This window comes from Myotis myotis, unplaced genomic scaffold (assembly GCF_014108235.1).
Source record: "Myotis myotis isolate mMyoMyo1 unplaced genomic scaffold, mMyoMyo1.p scaffold_m19_p_2, whole genome shotgun sequence".
Classification (NCBI taxonomy): domain Eukaryota; kingdom Metazoa; phylum Chordata; class Mammalia; order Chiroptera; family Vespertilionidae; genus Myotis; species Myotis myotis.
In genome coordinates this window covers 12,837,112-12,860,354 of record NW_023416324.1, presented here as the reverse complement: position 1 = coordinate 12,860,354, position 23,243 = coordinate 12,837,112, and the positions used below count along the sequence as shown (strand labels likewise).

General features: G+C 42.9%; 1 protein-coding gene across 2 annotated transcripts in view; it reads left to right on the top strand.

Moving 5' to 3' along the window:
* Positions 1–23,243, top strand: part of LUZP1 (leucine zipper protein 1) — an 80,155-nt gene that overhangs the window by 44,204 nt on the left and 12,708 nt on the right. Inside the window, exons 2-3 of one of the 2 annotated variants that reach the window (XM_036347888.1) lie at positions 10,812–10,918; positions 12,395–12,581. The gene's annotated coding sequence lies outside the window, so the exon portion shown is untranslated. The remainder of the gene's footprint in view (positions 1–10,811; positions 10,919–12,394; positions 12,582–23,243) is intronic. The other variant, XM_036347887.1, reaches the window with a different exon arrangement.

Genomic DNA, 23,243 nt, shown 5'->3' with positions numbered 1-23,243 from the left:
GCTACAAATGAAAGTGGAAGTTCTCCTTTAATTACTTGTAGCATTGCCTTAGGTCAGCAAATTATTTAAAATACAAGCCTCAGTTTCTTTACATATAAAATGATTTGATAATACCTCCTCATAGAATTGTTGTGAGGATGAGTCGAGAGTATGGTAGTGAAAGCACTTTGTACTATGAAATAATATATACACATTAGATACTATTATCAGAGGTATATTATTTAGGGAGGAGGAGGAGGCATGGACTTTTGAGGCTTCCAGTAGGACATTCTAAGGAGTCTTTTTGATGATTCTGGACTTCCTTTAGTTGGTGTTAGTAGGAATATAGTATTTTTCAATGTTATTTGAAAGGGGTATACATGTGGGAGATGAATTATTCTTTCTTATAAATCTACTAGAGGCCCGATGCATGAAATTCGTGCAAGAGTAGGCCCTCACAGCCCCGGCTGCCTTGGCCTTAACAGCCCCAGCTTTGTCCAGAAGGTTGTCCAGACAGTCATTCCGCTGTTCTGCTGCTCGGTCAATTTGCATATTATGCTGTTATTATTATAGATATAAGTATATGTATTCTTATAAGAACATGAATAAGGCACTTCTCATAATTTTCAACTATTTAGTCATTGAACACTTACTGAACTATGCCACATTCTATGCATATGCTTGGATTCATAGATGAAATACATAATCTTGACCACTTAAGAGCTCAAGGTTTGTGAGGGGAGATAAATAAGTAGATAATTATACTGCAGAATAAGTGGTGTGCTCTTTCAAAAGGGCCTGTTCTTACTTGATTCCTCTCAACTTCCTCTCCACACTTTGTTTACACACTGAGAGATCTTGTTTACAAGCTGTGAGGCCTGGAAAACTGAAGCAGTTTGCCTGACGTCATGACCATAGCTAGTCAGTAGTAAAGCTAGAACTGAAATCTGAGTTGTCATACTACTCACTGTCTCTTTCAGCTATGTTCTTAGTTCCATCAGCACTGATCTTGACTTTCCTTCTCGCCCTGGATCCTTACTCATTTCAAAGAGGTGCCTCTCCCTGCTCCACCATCTTGTTTTTTATTTATTTTTAGAGTGAGAAGAAGGGAGAGGAATAGAGGGATAGAAACATTGATGAGAGAAAAACATCATAGATTGGCTGCCTCCTGCACGTCCCCCACTAGGATTGAGCCCACAACCCAGGCATGTGCCCTGACCAGGAATCGAACCAGTGACCTTTTGGTTCATGGGTCAATACTCACCCACTAAGCCATACAAGCTGGGCTGCTCCACCATCTTTTCAAGCTTCTGTTCTTATTACCTTATCTCATAGTTACTATTGTAGGAAGGCCTGGGAGTCTTAAGTTTGAGCTTGTTGAGGTAGAAGAGTGGTTCTTAGCATTGGCTGTACATTAGAATGGCTTCTAGTACTTTTATAAAATACTGATAACTAAGGTTCTAATTTCCTTCTTCCATATTTGTTTATACATTTATTGAGATCTATCTTACAGTATAATACACAAAATTTTCAGAAACGAATTTTTATGTATATATTCATATAATCCTTATATCAGACTCATGAAGATATTATAATCTCTGCTGGAGGCCCGGTGCATGGATTTGTGCACAGGTGGGGTCCCTCAGCCTGGCCTGCACCTTCTCACAATCCGCGACCCCTCAGGGGGATATAGCAGTGCTGAAACGGCAGGCAGCTGGCAGCTGGGAAGGAGCCCCAGCCAGGGCCGGGCGCAGCTCTGCTGCTGCTCATTTTGGCCCCGTTGCGCCTGCTGCAGCCACCACTGCCCAGTAGTGCTGCTGTGGCCGCAGCTGCACTCACTAGCCGTGAGCCCGGCTTCTGGCTGAGCGGCTTCTGGCTGAGTGGTGCTCCCACTGTGGGAGCGCACTGACCACCAGGGGGCAGCTCCTGTGTTGAGCGTCTGCCCCCTGGTGGTCAGTGCGTGTCATAGCGACCGGTTGTTCCAGTCTTAATGGTTGCTTAGGCTTTTATATATTTACTAGAGGCCCGATGCACAAAAATTTGTGCACTGGTGGTGGTGGGGGGTGGGTGTCCCTCAGCCCCACTTGTGCCCTCTCACAGTCTGGGACCCTTGGGAAGATAACGACCTGCCGGCTTAGGCCCACTCCCGGGTGGCAGAGGGCAGGCACAATCCCTAGGTGCAGCCCCTGGTCGGGCTCAGAGCAGGGCCGATTGGGGAGTTGGGGCGCCACCCCGTCATGCACAGAGCAGGGCGGATTGGGAGGTTGCGATGCCACCCACAGTCATGCTCAGGGTAGGGCCGATGCTGCCCCCTGTCACACTCAAGGCAGGGTCGATGGGGAGGTTGCGGCGCCACGCTGTCACGCACAGAGCAGGGCCGATCAGAGGGTTGGGGCGCTGCCCCCTGTCACGCACAGAGCAGGGTCGATCAGGGGGTTGGGAGCTCTCCCCTGTCACGCATAGAGCAGGGCCGATAGGGGAGTTGGGGCACCCCCTGTCTCCCACAGAGCAGGGCCGATTAGGGGGTTGGGGCACTCCCCCCTGTCACACTCAGGGCAGGGCCGATGGGGAGGTTGCGGCTTCACCCCGTCACACACAGAGCAGGGCCAATGGGGGGGTTGGGGCGCCGCACCCTGTCACAGAGCAGGGCCGATCAGGGGGTTGGGGAGCTCCCCCCTATCAGGCACAGAGCAGGACCAATCAGGGGGTTGGGGCGCCTTCCCCTGTCACGAACAGAACAGGGTGGATAGGGTGGTTGTGGTCCTGCCCTCTGTCACACACAGAGCCGCAGGGCGATCAGGAGGTTTGGACACTGCCCCCTGTCATGCTGCTCCAGGGGCCAGGAGGCCTTGCGGCTCTGCTGATCCTGGTGCTGGAAGGCTTTGTGGCTCCGCTTGACACAGGGGCAGTGAGGCCTCGCTGCTCCGCTGATCCCGGTGCTGGGAGGCTCTGCTGATCCCGGTGCCAGGAGGCCTCGCGGCTCCGCTGATCCCGGTGCTGGAAGGCATATTACCCTTTCACTATATAGGATAGAGGCCTGGTGCACGGGTGGGGGCCGGCTGGTTTGCCCTGAAGGGTGTCCCGGATCAGGGTGGGGGTCCCGCTTGGGTGCCTGGCCAACCTGGATGAGGGGATGATGGCTGTTTGCAGTTGGTCACACCCCCTTCAGGGTGGGGGTCCCTACTGGGGTGCCTGGCCAGTCTGGGTGAGGGATTGAGGGCTGTTTTCAGGCTGGCGGGTGACTGAAGCTCCCAACTTCTCCTTTTTTTCTTTTTCTTTTTTTATTCTGGGATTTATTTACCTCCTATGGCTGTCACTGGAACTGAGAGCCGGCTTTAGCTCTGAGGCTCGGCTCCAGCTCTGAGACCTCGGCTGCTGAAAGCAGGGATCTGGGTTTGTTTGGCTTCTATAATTGAAACACTGTTGCAACTCCAGCTCGGCCGGCTGGCTGAAAGCATGGGGATTGTTTAGCTTCTATAATTGCAACATTGTTTCTTAGAGGGCAGCTCAGAGCCCAGCAGCGGCAGGCGGGGAACCTTGGCTTCCTCCTTCACTGGAGCAAGCAAGCCTCCTGTTTGCTTCAGCTGCCTGGCTGCTGGCCGCCATCTTGGTTGGCAGTTAAGTTTCATATCGCCCTGATTAGCCGATAGGAAGCGTGCCGGAGGTACGGTTAATTAGCATGTTTGTCTATTATTAGGTAGGAGGATATAGATAGATATACACTTGGAAAAACTGAGGTGGTAACATTTAATCACCTAACACAGATTCCCTGGCTTCTGAGACCATGTGTGTTCTTTTCATTATAGTATGTGACCTGGGTAGCAGGGAGGGAGGAGAGGGGTGTGGAATAGACACAAAGGGAAATGCTCTGGAGGTCGTGAAATGGAAAGAAACTTCTTACTAGGGGTAGAAATAACAATGACTCCCCCCAAATGTGCTTTGAAATTAAAATGGCAAGAGAAAACCTTTATGACTCTGGCCCTCTAGTATGTACAGCCCTGTATTCTGTTCCTGATAGCTTCAAGGGAAAGTGTATGGAAGGACATTTTTACCTTCCACTGTCATAAGGGAGATTTCTGTATAAACATAAGACTTCTAGATTGATACTCTGGGCATTTTACAAGTCAGTCCAAGGGAAGTGGCAATCTAAGCTGGATGTGAGAAAGAAAGGTTTGGGACCTTTGGGTGACTTGAAACTACTGGAACTTGCAACTCATACGTGTTGCAGCTCTCTGTTAGTACCCCACTAAAAAAAACCAAGAGTTCCTCAGCCCTGCATTCTCTTTGATCCATCACTTTTGCTTTTAAATAGCCAAACGTTCCTAAAAAGCTGTCTGTGTTCATTGTTTCACTCCACTTAGTCTGCTCCAGTCTGGCTTCTGCCCCTCTCATTTCTCTGTAACACCTCATAGTAAGTTCACTGATGTCCTCCATGAAGCTGAATTCAAAAGACATTGTTAGTCTTTAATTTTCTCAGTGAAGCTGACACTCTTGATCACTCCTTCCTTCCAGAAACTCTTTTCTCTTAGCTCCAGTGACATAACAGTGTCCTATTCTTCCTCCTACTCTGTTTTTTTTTACAGGCTCATCCTCCCTTCTGGAGCTATTAAATGTTCTACTATCCCAGGCCCTCCTCTCCTCTCATAGTAGACACTCTCCCAGAGTGATCTCATCTACCTCACTGACTAGTAACCACACATCTATGCACATGACTCATAAATTTGTGTCTCCATCTCAGATCATTGTCACCCAGGTACTGGAGATACAGTGATAAGCTAGATAGAAGGTGGAGATAGGGGTGGGGAGGAGGAGACAAGCGATAAACAAATAGAAAAAAATATCAGACAGGGTTAAGTACTAAAGTGAGCATAAACAAGGGTGATATTTTAGAGGTTGAGAGGTACTTTATATTGGCTGGTTTTTCTGTTATGTACTATACAGCAAATGCCACAAAGACAGGTCTTTCTACTTACTGTTTTATCCCACGTTTAACCTCAAAGCTTGATGCATTTCAGGCAGTCAGTATTTGAATGAATGAATAAACTACTCATCAGTCTTACGTTCGATTTGTGATGTCTGGGCTGTGGATCAGGACTGGCTTTCTTTAGGGTAAGATCTGAGAGAGAATTCCTTAGGTGATGTTTACCTTGGGCCAAGCGGAAGGAAGCCTAGTCTCAGTTTTAGACTACTTGTTAGGAAAAGAAACAGTAGAGCCAGGTAGCGGTCCTTGAGAGCCTTCTTTTAATTGATACCCTAATCAAAAGTTAGTCTTATCAATTGTTTATTTTTTTATTTTTTCAACTGTTTATTAATAGTGCTTCCATTCCAAAGTGCTTGAAAGTTCTTAAACCCTTTCCTTCCAATTCCAGTCTTGCTTATACTCTTGGTTCTTTGTTAGGTAAGGTGAAAAAACCCTGATGTTTAGAGATGGGATTACTGGATTCTAGTCCTGTCTCTGTTTCTAGTTTCCTAAAAAGGTCACAAGTCTCTTAGTCTGCCTGCTCATCTGTCATATGGTGGTGGGGGAGGGCAGATAAGAGTATCTACCTTTTAAAAAAATCTTCACTAGAGGACATTTTCATTGATCTTTAGAGAGGGGATCAAGCCTGCAACCTTTTCATGCATGGGATGACGCCTAGCCAACTGAGCCACACCGACCAGGGTCAGCCACCTCTGTCTTTCTATTGGAGCATTTAATCCATTTGCATTTAAAGTAATTTTGATAGATATGTGTTTATTGCCATTTTATTATTCATATTTATTATTACTTTTTTCTTCTTAAGTCCCTGTAACATTTCTTGTAATACTGGCTTGGTGGTGGTGAACTCCTTTAGCTTTTTCTTGTCTGGGAAGCTCTTTATGTGTCCTTTGATTCTCAATGGTAGCTTTGCTGAGTAGAGTATTTTTGGTCGTGGGTTCTTGCTTTGCATCACATTGAATATTTTGTGCTAGTCCCTTCTGGTCTGCAAAATTTCTGTTGAGAAATCAGCTGACAGTCTTATGGAACTCCCTGGTAGATAGCTAACTGATTTTCTCTCTCTCTTTTTTTTTTTTTTTTAAATATATTTTATTGATTTTTTACAGAGAGGAAGGGAGAGAGATAGAGAGTCAGAAACATCTATGAGAGAGAAACATCGACCAGCCGCCTCCTGCACATCCCCCACCGGGGATGTGCCCGCAACCCAGGTACATGCCCGTGACCGGAATCGAACCTGGGACCTTTCAGTCCGCAGGCCGACGCTCTATCCACTGAGCCAAACCGGTTTCGGCTAACTGATTTTCTCTTGATGCTTTTATGGTTCTCTCTTTAACCTCTGCCATTTTAATTATGATGTGTCTTGGTGTAGGTCTCTTTGGGTTCATAGAGTTTGGGTGGGGTCTCAGGAAATCAGTAGGGGGTGGGGCAGGGCAAAGAGCGTTTAGCCATGTTCATGGAGACTCAGATATGGCACCTGCCTGCCAGTTCCTTGGGGTGAAGGCTCAGCAAAGGAACAATGGCTTGTGCCAACACTTCTGTCTGGGAGAAAGTTGCCCCTCCAGACCTTGTCTCAAAGCCAGACAGTTCAGTTTCTTCCCATATGTCCCTGGCACCTTTGGAGCTGCTGTCCCCAGTGCTGGGGCTCAGAGTGAGTCTAAGTAAGTCCACGCACAGGCCCTTTAAGAGGAACACCTGGGACTCCAGCAGCTATCCGTCTTACTCAGCCACAGTCTTTGCTGGTTTTTCACAGCCAGAAGTTAAGGGGACTTCTCTTCCTAGCACTGGAACCCTTGGCTGGGAAGCCCAGTGTGGGTCTGGGACCCCTCACTCCTCTGGGGGAACCTCTGGAGTTGAGCTGAGACCCAGAGAGCATTAAAAAAAAAAGACTTTTTCCTGAGGTCTGACAGTATGTTAGTGGCAGAACTCCTGGTTCAAGTTTTTTTTACACTTTAGGGGGGGTACCTCTTCTTTTCTCCACTTTAGTCAGAAAAGATCACTTGCTCTGGATTCTCTTCCATTGTGGGCAGGTGGGGTGGGAGGTGGGAGATAAGAAAAAGATGGGGCTTCTAGAAATGGACGTCTTCTGCAGCTTGTTTCTTCCTCCGCCTTTACCTGGAGTGTTCTGAACTCCAACATGAAGTGACTTGAGTGTGGAAGCTGGTCAGTGATGGCATTCAGATGATCTGCTTTTCCAACCTGGTGACCTGGTTGGCTCTCACCAAGCTGCTGCACTCTTCAGGCCCAGACCCAATGATTGCTTGGTCCCACCCCTTCCTGCCATCAGCCTGTTTACCAGGTTGGCTTTTGGGTGAAGAGACAGTATAGGGCAGAAAAAAAACTTTAAAATCCCTCTGGCTTTTTTCCTGAACAATCCTGAGGATGCTACCTCAGCAATTATAGGGGAAAAAACAACTATTTCCTGCTTCTCAGTATAGACAATGGGCACTAGATTTGATTTCTAGGACCTCGGATATTATGATTAGTTCGGATTTAAACTTTTATCCTACCCTCTCATTTTTCACCTTTACACTTTGTTCTGTGCTTATATCTGGATGCCTCAAGAGGTTAATTAGTAGGCGAGGGGTGGCCAGTCCAACAGAATTGCAGGTAATGGTTTCTCTGTGATCCCTAGTCATTCTGGTTCTCTCTGAGATCAGATTTTCTGTTACCAGCAAGTAAAGTTATCATTGAGGACACTCAGCTGAAGGGCCTAAGGGTGGTGGTTCTAGAGACTGCAGATGACCCAGAGTTATTTCAGTTCAGATAATATCTATTGATTCATCTTCAAGTTTCAGTGACTCTTTTCTCTATCAATTACATTCTGTTCTTAAGCTCATTCAGTGAATTTTTTAAATTTCAGGTACTGCATTTCTGTTCTATAATTGCCACTTTAAAAATTTTTTAATTTCTTTGCTGAGTTATAATAGCTGCTTTAGTATCCTTGTCTGATAATTCCAACATCTGGGTCATCTTGGACTTGCCCTCTGCTGATTGTCTTTTCTCCTGCAGAGGGGTTTAATTGCTAGTTCTTTATGTAATTTGGGTTTCTATCTGAACGTAAATGAATGTGAATGTTATATTATGGAGACTCTGGTTTCTGTTGATTTTAGTAGGCAGTTAACTTGGTTATAATTGCAAACCCTGTCTTACCTGTGGGGGGTGGCAGTTCAAATCTCAGTCTAGTTCTTTTATCCTTTGCTGAAGTCCTTGGATTCTGCCCTGTGCGTATATGGTTCAGGGGTCAGCTAGAAATTCGGGCAGAATTTATACATAGAACCTAGATTCTCCTTTTGTGGCTCTCCTATCATCTCTGTCTGTTCTGGGCTCTCTCTATCTTTGGTTCCTCTGGACAGCCTAGGTTTTTATTTTTCTTAAATTTTTATTTGTTGATTGATTTTAGAGAGAGAGGAAGAGGAGGGGGGGAGAGAAACATCAACCTATTGCTGCACCTATTCATGCATTCACCAGTTGACCCCTGTATGTGCCCCGACTGGGGATTGAACCAGCAACCTAGGGTTTGTTTTTATTAAATTGGAACTTCAGATCGTTGTTTAAAATTTTTTATCCAGAGTTTATAGTTGCTAAGTGTTTTGGGAGCAAAAGTGATACGTATTTAAGAAAGCTTTAATCTTCAGCAGTCAAATGATGGACTGATGCATTTCTTCAGTGTGGTTTGTTAATTATCTCAGGTGGACTCAATCACATTCACTTTAACTTGCTTTGCAACCTTGGGCAAGTAAGTCTTTTCTCTTTTCCTCTCTGGGACTCACTTTCTTCTCTGGAAAATGAGGCATTGGGCTCTCCTTATCTGTAAGGGTCCTTTCATCTCTTCTCCACAGATAGAAACATGCACACCACTCTCACCGCCAACAGGAACAAGCACAGTTGCCTGAGGGAAGTGATGTGGGTGGATCTCTCTGGGTGGAAAGCTCTCTGAAGGGGCAGCACTAAAGTGTTTGAGGGTGTTTACAGTCATCCTCTTGTTTCTGGGGACAAGGCCAGCACGCTGAGGATGCAAGAAGTAAAAGTCATTCAGAAGCAAAGGAAAGAAATCATTTGCTGCTTGTTTCCGCCCCTGAGAAATAGGAGAGAATGTAGACTGTTGAAAACAAATTAGGATCACCCGGAGTTCCTGTTGGGTTTTTGGCAGTGCATTTTATCCTGTTTGAGGGGGATAGACCCCTGGATCTTAGTAATATGCCAGCAAATTTAGCAGTAGGTGGTGGGGGCAGTAGCTGTCAGTAGGGGTGCTGCTTTCACTGTTAGGGCTGCAGAGACCTTAATGAAGATACACACAAATCTGGCCACTTCTTAGAGTTCAGAATGTGTATGTGGGAGAAGTTAGTCAATGCGGAGTAAATTATGTGTGTGTGCGTTTAAGGCTGGTGGAGAGGGGGAAAGAGGTGATGGGTGAGGGCAGGACAGGTCTGTGGGCCACTTCTGAAGCTGTTTGCATAGTAATCACACTTTATTCTCTTTAGACTGATTCTTTTAAAAAGTATATATGTGGGAGAGAGAGAACTAAAGCTTCTCCCACACTCACTCAGGCCATCCCTTGGGTGCTGCCCCTGATACAGACCCTTTTTTCTATTTTTTTCCTATCCGTTTTCATTGCTTATTAATCTTTCTTTTCAGGTCATATTGGCTTGAAGCTTCAGGCCCTCCTCATCTTTTAAAAAAAGCCATACACTATCATTTTATTATTTCTCCATCTTAATTCTAGTCTTCCAGCTCTCTAGGGGGATAGAGCAGGGACGCATTCTGTGTGTGTATGTTATGGTATTGGTGGTGGAAGTGTGGGAATCAGATTTAAGGGACCAGCATCCTTGGTAGGCGGTCAAAGGTGGTCTACAGGATATGGAAGGGGAGGGATGGGCAGTTGTGATGAAAGGAGAGGGGGATAGTTTGAGTGTAAGACCATGTATAAAAGCTTTAGTTTTGTCACTGGCATAGCTGTCTTTCCATTCTTCCTCAAGACTAGGATAGACAGAAGATCTTCCATCTTCACTCACTTATATTAGGGGTGAGACTCAATGGTTTATTACACTTTTCAGCTCTCATGTAAAAAAAAAGGCTCATTACAAAACTGAAGAGTAAGATTGCAGACAGAGAAGCTCTGTTTTTAGTTTTAATCGATTCTGGGTTGTTTGGGGCCCTTTTGAGAACCCAGTCTAGAAGGCAACCCAATGAGAATGGTGAAGTGGCTTTTTAGGTCAGACAGACTTAGGTTTAAATTCTGACTACCTGGTTACTAGCAAGCTGTAAGACCTTGGACAAGTTACTTGACTCTTGAAATTTAGATTCTTTATCTATAAGGGTAACATTATTGTGTTATTGTCTTACATAAAACGTATAACATGTTGCCTTAGGTGTGGTAGATAGCCAAGTGATGTCTGTTTTTCTTACCCACTTTTCTTATTTTTAAGTAGAATCCCAGCTTTAGTTCTAAGCAATTGTGTGATTCACCCTTTCCAAGCTTCAGTTCCTTTCTTAAAAATGAGGGCATTTAACTAGTTGATATCTGAGATCCTTCCCAGCTGTAAGATGTCATAGGAATTTTTAGACTGTTGAGGGATGTATAGATCTGTTAATTTAAGGAAAGACAATGTAGTCTGTTCTGAGACCATATCATCTGATAGGAAAGGGGAAGTCTCTTGGAGCCAACTCCGCCTCTCCCCTGGGAAAGAGATAGCCAGCTTTCTTCAGAGTCAGCAGAGTCAGATTCTGCCTTGTCTCTTTTCTGACACTGCACTGTATATGATGGTCTTTGGGACAGGGCTTTGGTTCAGCTTGCCCAGTCTTGGTGTGATTCATGTTTTACCTATCTCTTTCTTCCTGTTTCTATTTTGTCTAGGTCAAGAGGCAACTGCCATTGAAAGATAGTGAGTGACTGTTTCCAGGACAACAACCATTGAGGGGAGCAGCCAGAAGCATTGACTGAAAGCTTAAATTACCTAAATGGTAAGTAGGTTGTGCAGTGAAACCTGGCCACACTGATAGAATTGGGTAATTTATGAAGTCTGCAATTTTTCCACCATTATGAGAGAGCGAGGAAAGTCAGTATTTGTTTATAACCATTATGAACCATATACTATGCTAAGTACTTCACAGGGTTTCTCATCTAATCAATTAGCCGGTCTAATGGAGGAAAATCTTTGCATGAAGTTGACAGTCTTTAAATAGGCCCAGCTACCATTTATTGAATACTTATTAAATGCCAGGCCCAGTCTATTTGACATACATTATGTCCCTATGAGGTGAGTGCTGTTATCATCACCATGAGGAAACGAGCTGAGAGAGGTTAAATAACTTCTCCACATTCACACAGGTAGAAAATGGTAGGACTAGATTCCAAACCTGGCTTCTTTTCATTATACTCTAACGTCTCTTGAGAAAGTTACTTTTTGGTTGAGGCTGTGACTGACTTTACCTTTAAAAAGCAAAGCGGAATAAACAAAAACAAAAAAATTTTCGATTGATAACTAGTTCCTTTTCCTAGGGTTCTGTGTTCAGTATTTCATTGGTTGATGTTGACCAAGAAAGTGGAGAGTAGTAATGAAATAAAATAAACTTGAGCTGTGAGTGCCCAGAGGGCCTCAGATATATGGGAAGAGCTTTGGAGTGCATTTTATTCTAAGCAAGATGGGAGCCACTGGAGAGTAGGGAACAGTGGTCTTGGTTGCCACGTAGCTGGGTAATAGAGAAAAGTTCTCTGGAAAGATAGAGCAACAGGGCAGTCAGAGATAGTGTCTGGGAACTGGGTTCTAGGCATAGGAATGACTGCACATGGAAAGGAATCTTAGCGAGACCTTTCACTCTCATGATAACCCTTACTGCGAAACAGGCATAGTCACGGATAGTATGGAACTTTTCTTGAGGGAGTGGGGAAACTTTTGGGCAAATTCTTGTCCTGTTAATTGGTTCAGGATTCTTGTTCTATTCTCTCCCTGGAGCATTTTTCCTACCTCAGGGAATTGGGTTATGAAATTAATTTCTGGTTGGATGGAGTGACAGTCAGGATTCATTTGTTCATTGATCTTTCTGACCAGACGCCAGGGATCGAGCCTGCAACCGAGGTACATGCCCTTGACCGGTATTGAATCCATAACCCTTCAGTCTGTGGGCCAATGCTCTCACCACTGAGAACAGGCCAGGGCAAGGCAATTCATTTTTGAAGATTCCTAGCCTGGAGAATCAGGAATGCACTATAAAGATAATGTGTCCCTGAGTACTGAAATTAGTTATTTAACATTTTCTCATGTGGTCCTAAGACAAAGGACATTTTGGGCTGGCTTCATACAGGTATTGTACCAGGTGTACCGGTTAATAATGTGGATTTTGTAATCAAAGAGAACATGATAATTTCAAGAGAAACATCAAAAGTGCTTTATTCAAAGTAATGTCCATTGCTAGCTACACATTTCCCCCATCTTTCAGGTAATTCGTGGATACCGTCCCAGTAGAACTTTCCTTGTTTTGAGGCAAACCATTCAGAGACCCAATTTTCCACTTCTTTGTACGTTTGAAGTTCTGCTCAGAAAGCGCATGGGCCATCAATCGGAACAAGTGGTAATCTGAAGGAGCAAGGTCTGGTGAATACTGCAGATGGGTTAATACTTTCCAGGCAAGATCTTTTAACGTGTCTTTAACTGGTTTTGAAGTGTGTGATGGTGCGTTATCATGAAGCAAAACTACTTTGCCGTGTCTTCTGGCCCATTCTGGTCATTTTACGATCAAAGCGTGGTTCAAATTGATTATTTGTTGTCAGTAGCGATCAGTATTAACGGTTTCACCTCGTTTTAGAAGCTCATAATATACCACACCTTCCTGATCCCACCAAATGCAGAGCATTCTCTTCTTTCTGAAGCGATTTGGCCTTGCTGTCGATGTGATGGTTGACCTCGATCAACCCATGATTTTGTGCATTTGGGATTCTCAAAATAAATTCACTTTTCATCGCCAGTCACAATTGGATGCAAAAAAGACTTTCTTTTGTGCCGTTGAAGCAACATTTTACTGATGACTTTTCGGTTTTCCACTTGTCTTCTGTTCAGTTGATGTGGCACCCATTTCCCTTCCTTTAAAATGTTTTCCATTGCTTGTAAATGATCAGAAATTGTTTGCTGAGCAACGTTTAATCTTTCTGCAAGTTGTTTTTGAGTTTGACATGCATCTTCATCCAATAATGCTTGTAATTGTTGGTCTTCATACTTTTTCGGTTGACCTGACGTTCTTTGTCTTTCACATAGAAATCATCACTTTTAAAGCGTTTAAACCAGCGTTCACAAGTATCTTGAGATGGAGCATGTTCACCATAAGCTTCCCGAAGTATACGATAACTTTCATCAGCACTTTTCTTCAAAATAATGAGTTAAAACTGCCCGCAAATGCTCTTTTTTGGGCACAAAATTCGACATTTTTAAGTGTGAAAATATCTGATGTTAACACTTTCAGAAAATTTGACATAAAGTTTTGAAGCCTGAGGTCAATACTAACAAAATAGCATGCATATCAAATCGCATATATATCAACATATGTGTAACTCCATCAATTGAAAAAAATCTGCATTATTAACCAGTACACCTGGTACAAGTACCAATTAATGGATCAGTGTTTATCTAGACAGGCTGTTGTGTAGTGCCATTCTGGAGGGCTGTTCTTGGTTATATTTTGTCTAACAATTTGAACATCAATTTGGATGAAGATATTGAAAAGACATGCCTATCAGATTTATAAATAGTCAATGCTTGAAAGTTGGAAGGTGTAGAAAATAGACAGTTGAAACTATTGATTGGAACTAATTTTCAAGTTGAAATACAAAATATAGTAAATAATTTAAGCTTAAATTTACATGGCACTTAAGATGGACCAGATATTAGTCTAAGCACTTCATGTATTAACTCATTTCCACTTACAGTTACCCTTTACGGTAGGTATTAAAACAGAAGCCAAGTAACTTATCCAAGGTTATACAGCTTGTAAGTGGCAAATCAGGTCTTAAACTTAGGCTTCTGGCTTCACACTATGTAATCTTTAATGAGTGCACCATATTGCCTGCAAAAGAAATAAGAATTAAGCCCCATATTCAGGCTATTAAAATTAATTAGGTTTAATTATAGTTTATTTGGGAAAAAATTCAGTATGAACCTACAAACTGGTAATAAAGCTGCCAGATTAGCTCGTGCAGTCTTGGGCCTCATTATTAAAACTGGATCGACGAGGTCATCTTTCAAATCCACCCTCACCCCTTTATCACCCCTTTACTCCATCTCTTGCCTTGACTGTTTCAATAGAACCCTAGTTTATCCTGCTGAATGTTCATCCAAAAATGCAATTCTGATTTTGTTACTCTCTTGCTTAAATCCCTTTGTCTAAGACAAGTTGCAAATTTGCTTACTTTATCCACTTGCAAGCATATCAGTGTATTTTGAAGGGTCTATACCAGCCGTGGGCAAACTACGGCCCGCGGGCCGGATCCGGCCCGTTGGAAATGAATAAAACTATTGAAAAAAAAGACCGTACCCTTTTATGTAATGATGTTTACTTTGAATTTATATTAGTTCACACAAACACTCCATCCATGCTTTTGTTCCGGCCCTCCGGTCCAGTTTCAGAACCCATTGTGACCCTCGAGTCAAAAAGTTTGCCCACCCCTGGTACAGTGGTGTTCTTTTTATTTCCTTTAAAAATTTTTTGAATTAAATATATTTCCCTCTTAGCCTTCATCCTACCAGGCTGTCACTCACAGTATTGGCCATATCTCTTTGGCATTTGCATTTGCAACCTTTGGCATGAAGGTTAATTTTCTTTCGTAGAATATAGTTGCCTGGATATGAAAACAATTTGTTAGATGTCGTTTAGCCATTACAGAATACTGTGAGATTGTTGCCTTCATTTACTTACCAAACATTGATAAGGTTCTCAACCTTGCCCCACATGACAGTATTCAGTGCCCAGGACAGAAAAATAAAGATGGCATTGTCCCTGCTCTCGTAGCTCAGAGCCCAGTAGAGGAATACAAACATGAAAGCAAGTATCATGGATACTCTGATAGAAGTATCTACAGAATTTAGGGTGGTGCATTTTGGTTGGGGGAGGGGTTGTTTGTAAAGGTTTTGCAGTGAAAGATATTCTCCATCAGAATGGGGCAGGGGAGGTTGGAAGGAAGAGGAGAGGGGAGGAAGGCAATGGTAAACTCGTTCCTCAAACATTAACACCTTAGCCTCTGTACTTGCTGTGAGTTTTCAAGGGCTTCTGTGTTGCACCCTGTCTACACTCCAACCTGTGTTACTTGCTCTGCTTTTCCTTTTGTGCCTCTCATATAAGTCCTGCTGAATTACTTAAAGTACCATAGATGCAGCATTGTTTTGTTCCCTTTCTCCCTCCCTCCCTGTAAATAATTATTTTATACCCTTATGTGCCAGATCCTGTTGAAAATGCTGGAGAGACAGCAGTATGAAACAGCTGTAAACATAAAAAAATGATGTTCCTGACATGAGTCTGACATTCTTGTAAAGAGAGATAGTAAACCAGTTCACAAGTAATCAAGTGTTAAATGTGCTAAAAAAATAAGTAGGATATCTTCCCTTAGAGCTGTCCAAAGATGGAATGAGTTGCCTTGGGGGGAATGAGTGCCTTTTTAAAAAATCCCCACCAGAGGATATTTTTTGTTTTTTAATTGCTTTTTAGAGAGAAAGAAAGGGAGGGAGAGAGAGAGAGAAATATAGATGTGAGAGAAATTTTTATTCGTTGTCTCCTGTACACTCCCCAACCCGGGATTGAACAGGCATCCTAGGTATGTGCCCTGGCTGAGAATCAAACCTGCAACCTTTTTTTTTTCTTTTCAATTTTTTATATTTTTTTAATTAAGTTTTTAGAGAGAGAAGAAGGGAGAGGGGGAGGGGTGGGGGGGGGAAAGAAACATCTATGTGAGAAACATTGATTGGTTGCCTCCTATGTTCTTCCTGACTGGTGATCAAACCCACAACCTGGGTATGTGCCCTGACTGGGAATCAGACCTGCAACCCTTCATTACATGGGATGATGCTCCAATCAACTGAACCACAGTGGCCAGGGCTGAATCTGCAACCTTTTAGTGTACAGGACAATGATCCAACCATTGAGCCACCCGGCCCGGGCGAATGTCCTTCTTGTCATTAAGGGTGTTTGAGGAGAAGTTGAATGACTGCTTCCGTGACAACTGTTCTGTGGAGTGGGAAGTGAGATTCAGATGCTCCTTCCAACCTGGAGAATCTCTACATACTGGTTGTGTTACTAACTCTGAGGTTTGCATATCTAAAATACATGAATTACAGGTCATTAGAAAAGGTCATGAGGAAGCTGCTTAAAAACAGTTCTCCCATTTTCTTTTAGATCAGGGGTTGGCAAACTGTGGTCCACAGGCCCACTGCCTGTTTTTGTAAATAAAGTTTAATTGAAACATAGCCATGTCATTTTGCTTTATAAAACATAAAAAACCATGTTCCTGACATGATAAGAGTTGAGTAGTTGGGACAGAGACCTTAGGTGTTATAAAGCCTGAAATATTTACTAAAATCAAGTTGTATATTTATATGAATACTGTCAAACTTTAAAGTAAATGTACCAGCCCCCTACTTTAAATGCTTTTGGGAACAGGAAGTGAATCATGGCAGCTGTGTTGGGGAAAAGGGTAGGGCAAGTTTGGTTATGTTCTATTTTAGACCTTCTTGGCCCACCAATGACAAGAAGAGCTAGCCTCCAAAATGCTGGATAGGGATACTTGGAACTGGATTCGAGAACTTTGGCAGAAAGGAGCCCCGAATGAGACATAATTTGGTGTTGTATCTTTCCAGTATGAATTGGAACTGAGCTAGACATTGGAGTGTGTTGGGTGTGGTAGTGGGCAGGGGAAAGGGAGGAGTTGGCATTAAAATATGGGACTACCCTTCCTTTACTTCACTTTCCTCTTATTTCTGAGGTTTACCTAAAAAATTTCCTTCCCAGACCCCATCCTCAGACACAATCATTTCTTCTGAGCAGTAAGATGCACTAAGGCAGTGGTTCTCAACTTGTGGGTTGTGACCCCTTTGGCGGTCAAACGACCCTTTCACAGGGGTCGCCTAAGACCATCCTGCATATCAGATATTTACATTACGATTCATAACAGTAGCTACATTACAGTTATGAAGTAGCAACAAAAATAATTTTATGGTTGGGTCACAACATGAGGAACTGTATTTAAAGGACCAGAAGGTTGAGAACCACTGCACTAAGGGAAAACAGCATGGTAAGAGAAGAGGGATCCAAGGGGTGGGTGCTGTATTAGGCAAGATGGTCAGGGAGGCTTCTTTATTTTCCTATATAATAAAGAGCTAATATGCTAATTAGACTGAACAGCAGAACAACCATCGGACGACCTTCCGGATGAAGCTGGGGTACGAGGGCCAAGCTCCTTGCACGAATTTCGTGCATTGGGCCTCTAGTTGTTTTATAATTGGTTCTACCTTTCTGATTTCTTAAAGGCAGGTTTAGATTTTAAGGATGGCTCTAGCATTTGGATGGGTGCACGAGATGTCTACTGAATGAACGAATTTTACCTGGATAAATATACTTATGGGGAATGTGGCAGGCACTTTATGGATGGTCCTGGAGGAAACAAAGCATTTATTTTCCTCTGGCTATATTTAGGGCCAAAAGGTCAGATATGGTGACACTCCAAATCCATTTTCGATCCATTTCCTTTTTTCCCTGAGTGGAGGCTTGATCTTAGCCAGTTACTATTTTTAAGAAGATTAGGTATACATAGGACTTTTCAAAGTGCTTTGACTGACTTTATTTTTGCTTTGTGGTCGGTTGGGGTGATAATATTTTTTCAGAGGAATGAGCTAAGGATATATAGAGAAGATCAGTGACTTGGCCAAAAAGGGTAGCATTCTTAAAAAAAACTAGACTTGGGTTCTCCATCTGATTATCCTTACTAGCTGTGTGACCTTGGGCAAGTTCCAGGGCCCTATCCCATAAGGATGTTGTGAAAGCTAACAGTAATGGCTACTACTGTTTGTTGTGATTTATGTGCAAGGCATTCTGCTAAGTGCTTTACATGCTTGGGGATTAATATATTTATTACATATCTTCTATATAATAAAAGCCTAAGCGACCATTACAGCGGAACAACCAGAACGACCAGTTGCTATGATGCACACTGACCACCGGGGGCAGACGCTCAACACAGGAGCTGCCCCCTGGTGGTCAGTGTGCATCATAGCGACTGGTCATTCCTACAGGAAGAGCACCGCCTGGCTCACTCCGCTGTGCTAAGGAGCAACAATTACCAGCGAGCAGGCGGACAGTAAGGAGCCAGGGGTCCGGGACTGCGAGAGGGCGCAGGCCGGGCTGAGGGATGGCCCTCTCCCCCTCCAGTGCAAGAATTCTAGAGAGAGAGAGGAGCATCGACGATTGCTGCCCCTGCATGAGCCCAGACCAGGACAATGCTCCAAACAACTGAGCCACCCAGCCATGGCATATTGTCTTTGTATGGATGAGAAAACCTCAGGGAAGTCATTTCAGGGAAAGTACACAATAGATCTGGGGTCCCTAGAGAAAGCATGTTTATTAAGTTCTTAATATATTGTCTATGCAGCAGTCACCAGCTGGTGGTCCATGAGGTCTGAAAGGTTGGTGACTGCTGGTCTATAGTATAGTAGTGCTCAATTTGTGATAGTCCTTTGTTTCCTTTATACCTTATTGTTTTTATTGGTCTGTATCATCAGAACTGCACACTTTGTAAAAACACTTAAAAAGTTTATAGGGAGATGATTTTACACAATGGGAAGAACAGGAGACTAAGTTGCTGGAGAAATCACAGTGTTTACTTCTAAGTTTCAGTTCCTTCATTTTTAAAATAAAAAGATTGGGTCAGGTAGGTGGTTTTATTTTATTTTATTTTAGGAGGCTTTTATTATTATTTTTTTTGCTTTATAATTTTTTTTAAGATTCTTAATTAAATCTTTATTGTTCAGATTATTACATTTGTTCCTCTTTTTTCCCCCCATAACTCCCCTCCTCCCAGTTCCCGCCCCACCATCCGCCCTCACTCCCCACCCACTGTCCTCATCCATAGGTGCACGATTTTTGTCCAGTCTCTTCCCGCATCTCCCACACCCCTTTCCCCCCCAAGAATAGTCAGTCCATTCCCTTTCTATGTCCCTGATTCTATTATGATCACCAGATTATTTATTCACTTGATTCTTAGATTCACTTGTTGATAGATGCATGTTTGTTGTTCATAATTTGTATCTTTACCTTTTTCTTCTTCTTCCTCTTCTTAAAGGATACCTTTCAGCATTTCATATAATACTGGTTTGGTGGTGATGAACTCCTTTAGCTTTTCCTTATCTGTGAAGCTCTTTATCTGACCTTCAGTTCTGAATGATAGCTTTGCTGGATAAAGTAATCTTGGTTGTAGGTTCTTGGTATTCATCACTTTGAATATTTCTTGCCATTCCCTTCTGGCCTGCAAAGTTTCTGTTGAGAAATCAGCTGACAGTCGTATGGGTATTCCCTTGTAGGTAACTGAGTTTCTTTCTCTTGCTGCTCTTAAGAGTCTCTCTTTGTCTTTTGCTCTTGGCATTTTAATTATGATGTGTCTTGGTGTGGTCCTCTTTGGATTCCTTTTGTTTGGGGTTCTCCGCGCTTCTTGGACCTGTAAGTCCATTTCTTTCACCAGGTAGGGGAAGTTTTCTGTCATTATTTCTTCAAATAGGTTTTCAATATCTTGGTCTCTCTCATCTTCTGGCACCCCTATAATTCTGATGTTGGTACGCTTGAAGCTGTCCCAGAGGCTCCTTACACTATCCTCGTATTTTCGGATTCTTTTTTCATTTTGCTTTTCCAGTTGGGTGTTTTTAGCTTCTTTGCATTTCAAATCTTTGCCTTGATTCTTGCGCTCCTCTGGTCTGCTGTTGGGAGTCTGTATAATATTCGTTATTTCAGTCCGTGTATGTTTAATTTCTAGTTGGTTCTTTATCATAACATCGAGGGTCTCATTAGATTTGTTGAGGATCTCGTTAAGTTTATCAGCGGCTTCTAGACAGTTCTTGAGAGACCTTAAAAGTGTGGTTCTGAACTGAATATCCTCCATTGACAGTTTTGTCCTGTTTCTTTGTCTCCGCATTTTTTATGCTTTCTTGGTGCACCCCCTAGTGGTCTTTGTGTGCAGTCCTCCTGTAGTTAAGCCTTGATTGTTGTAGTTAATACTAGGGGGATTTGACCTCCAGGCCAGCTGGCTGTGAGAATCAGCTATGTCTGCAGTGGGAAAACTTCTGTCCTCTAGGGAGGTGCTAATCTAGCCTTTGCCTGAGGCTATGTGGCAAATGGCTCTGTGCAGGGCTTGGGTGGGGCGGGTGGGTCGCTCGGGCTCAACAGGGTGGGCAGGAGAGAGCAGTTATGGCTGCTCTCAGTTCCGTCCCTAGGGGCTCTGCCTCACAGAGTCCCAGCAACCGCTGCAAACCTCGGAGAGAAAGCTGCCTTCGAGTTCCGACTGAAGCCAGACAGTCCCGCTTCTCCTGTTTGAGTCTGGGTCCCTAGAGACTCGCCCGGATCTGGAGCTCAGAATCTGAGACTCCCTCCCGATTGAAAGCACCAACCGGGCCCTCCACCGCCAGCCCGCTCCGCGCGCACTCTGTACCTGAGTATTTCATTTCAGCACTGTGCCTCCTCTGAGTCTGGGTATGATATTCTCTTTCCTCCTAGTTGTAGAATTTCCACTCAGCCAGCCTTCCTGTGGTTCTGGATGATGTCCGTTCCGTCTTTTAGGTGTGTTTTGATTTGGTTGTTCAAGGCAGCAATCTCCGGCGTTAACCTATGCCGCCATCTTGGTTCTCCTCCCAGATGGGTGGTGGTGGTGGTGGTTTTATTTTAAATAAAAGTGGTGAAACTATTTCTTTAGCCTTGAGGGAGCCAAATATGTTAAGAAGCTAAAATCCTTGTCTAACCATGCTCGATACCTGGAACTAATACAAGGTAATAGTGAATGTAATTGAAAAAAAATTTAAAAAGAGGCTAAAACCAGTTGCTTTGGTTGACTAAGTACAACTTATCTTTATCTTTTTAATATATATTTATTGATTTCAGAGAGGAAGGGAGAGGGAGAGAGAGAGAGAAACATCAATGATGAGAATCATTGATCCGCTGCCCCCTGGATGGCCCCCTACTGGGGGTCGAGCCGCAACCTGGGCATGTGCCCTTGACTGGAATCGAACCTGGGACCCTTTAGTCTGCAGGTGACACTCTGTCCAATGAGCCAAACCAGCCAGGGCGAGTAAGTACAATTTAGAAGCTCAGGCTGAGCAACACCAGCCAGGGCCAAAGTAGTGTTTTTGTATGTGGCACTCATAGTAGGAAACATGGATGGGAATGAGAGAAATGGTTTTTGTCTTATAAAAATATATAAATTTAGGATATTTTCTCTCTACATTTTTGCACATGAGGAAACTGGGAAAAGGAGACGGGGAGACAGGAAGAAGTGAAGGTGACAGAGAAAGTTGTGCCGGGGGAGGTAGAGTGATGGAGAGGGAAATAATCAGAAAGAAGGCAGAATCTGAGAGGCTGAGGTAGGGAGGCTCTAAAATTCCAACCCGTAAGGCTTTGGAGTGTTTTGAATTGGGTATGGGCTCCATCTGGTGGCTCTAGGCTCAAAGTGCAGTCAATGGAAGGGACCTTGGGGTCTGAGATAAGTGGCATTTGGCATCTCCTCAGATTCCACTTAAGGTTGCTTCTCTTTCCCCCTGGCTTTTCCTATGGAATCATTGTTGATGCAGTTTTTCTCTCACCAGGGATTGCTGTGTTCTCCTATGGCTTAAACCATGGTTCCCTCCCTCCTAAATTCCTAGTTTTAGATGTCATTTTTGATTGTAAATCTTCGTTCTTTTCTAAAATATGCATGCAGTGCTATAATTTTGTCTCTAAATATTGCTTTTGCTACACCCCACAAATTTGGAGATTTCTTTGACCAATGTGTTGTTTGGTCTTAAGTATTTGGGGGATATGCCAGCTATTTTTCTGGTATCGATTTCTAGTTTAAGTCCATTGTGGTCTGAGAGCATACAGTGTATGCTTTCTATTCTTTTCAGCTTGTTAAGGTGTTTTATGGCCCAGAATGTGGTCTGTGTTGGTGAATGTTCCATGTGAAATGTATATTTTGCTGCTGTAGTAATCTGTTCATATCCAGTTGATTGAGTTTAATTATGTCCCTACTGACTTTCTGTCTGCTAGGTCTGTCTATTTATGATAGAAGGGTATGGAACTTTCCAACTGTAGTATTGGATTCATCCATTTCTCCTTGCAGTTCTGTCAGTTTTTGCCTCATGTATTTGATGCTCTGTTTTAAGACAAACACATGTGTATTTTAAGGACTATTGTATCTTCTTGGAGAATTGACCCTTTTATCATTATGTAATACTCCTCTTTGCTGGATAACTTTCCTTGCTCTGAAGTGTGCTGTCTGAAATTAATGGAGCTCCTCCAGCTTTCTTCTGATTAGTATTAACATGGGATAGCTTTCTCCATTCCTTTACTTTTAATCTATAGGTCTTCATTAAAATTTAAAAAATGGGTGTTTGGTAAATAACATACAATTTGGGTCTTGATTTTTGATCCGCTCTGACAATCCTTTTTAAGTGATATAGACTATTGATGTTTAAAGTGATTCTGTAGTTGGATTAATATTTACTATATTTGTTACTGTTTTGTTTTTTGCCCTTGTTTTTTGTCTTTTATTTCTGCCTTTGGTGGCTTTGATTGAGCATTTTATCTGCTGCCATTTTCTTTCCTTTCTTAGCATATCAATTAAACTTTTTTTTTTTAATGGTTGCCCTAGAGTTAGTTCAAGTTCAAGTACCTTATAATAAAAACGTAATCCTAATTTCTCTCTTCTGTCCCTTGTATCATTGCTGGCATTTACTTCATCTATATGTAAATTATGTCCATTGGGTATATTGTTGCTATTGTTTTGAACTGTTATCTGTTAGATCACTTACTAGTAAGAATACAGAAAATTAGGCACTGGCCTGGTACTTAAGTTGGTTAGAGCATCGTCCTAATATGCCAAGGTTTTGGGTTTGATCCCCAATCAGGGCACATATAAGAATCAACCAATGAATGCAAATAAGTGGAACAACAAATCTATGTTCTCTCTCTCCCTTCCTCTAAAATCAGTTTTAAAAATTAAAAATTTTATTTTACTTTTACTCATTCCTAGTCTAATGCTCTTTCTTTATGTGGCCTGAGTTTTTGACCTATATAATTT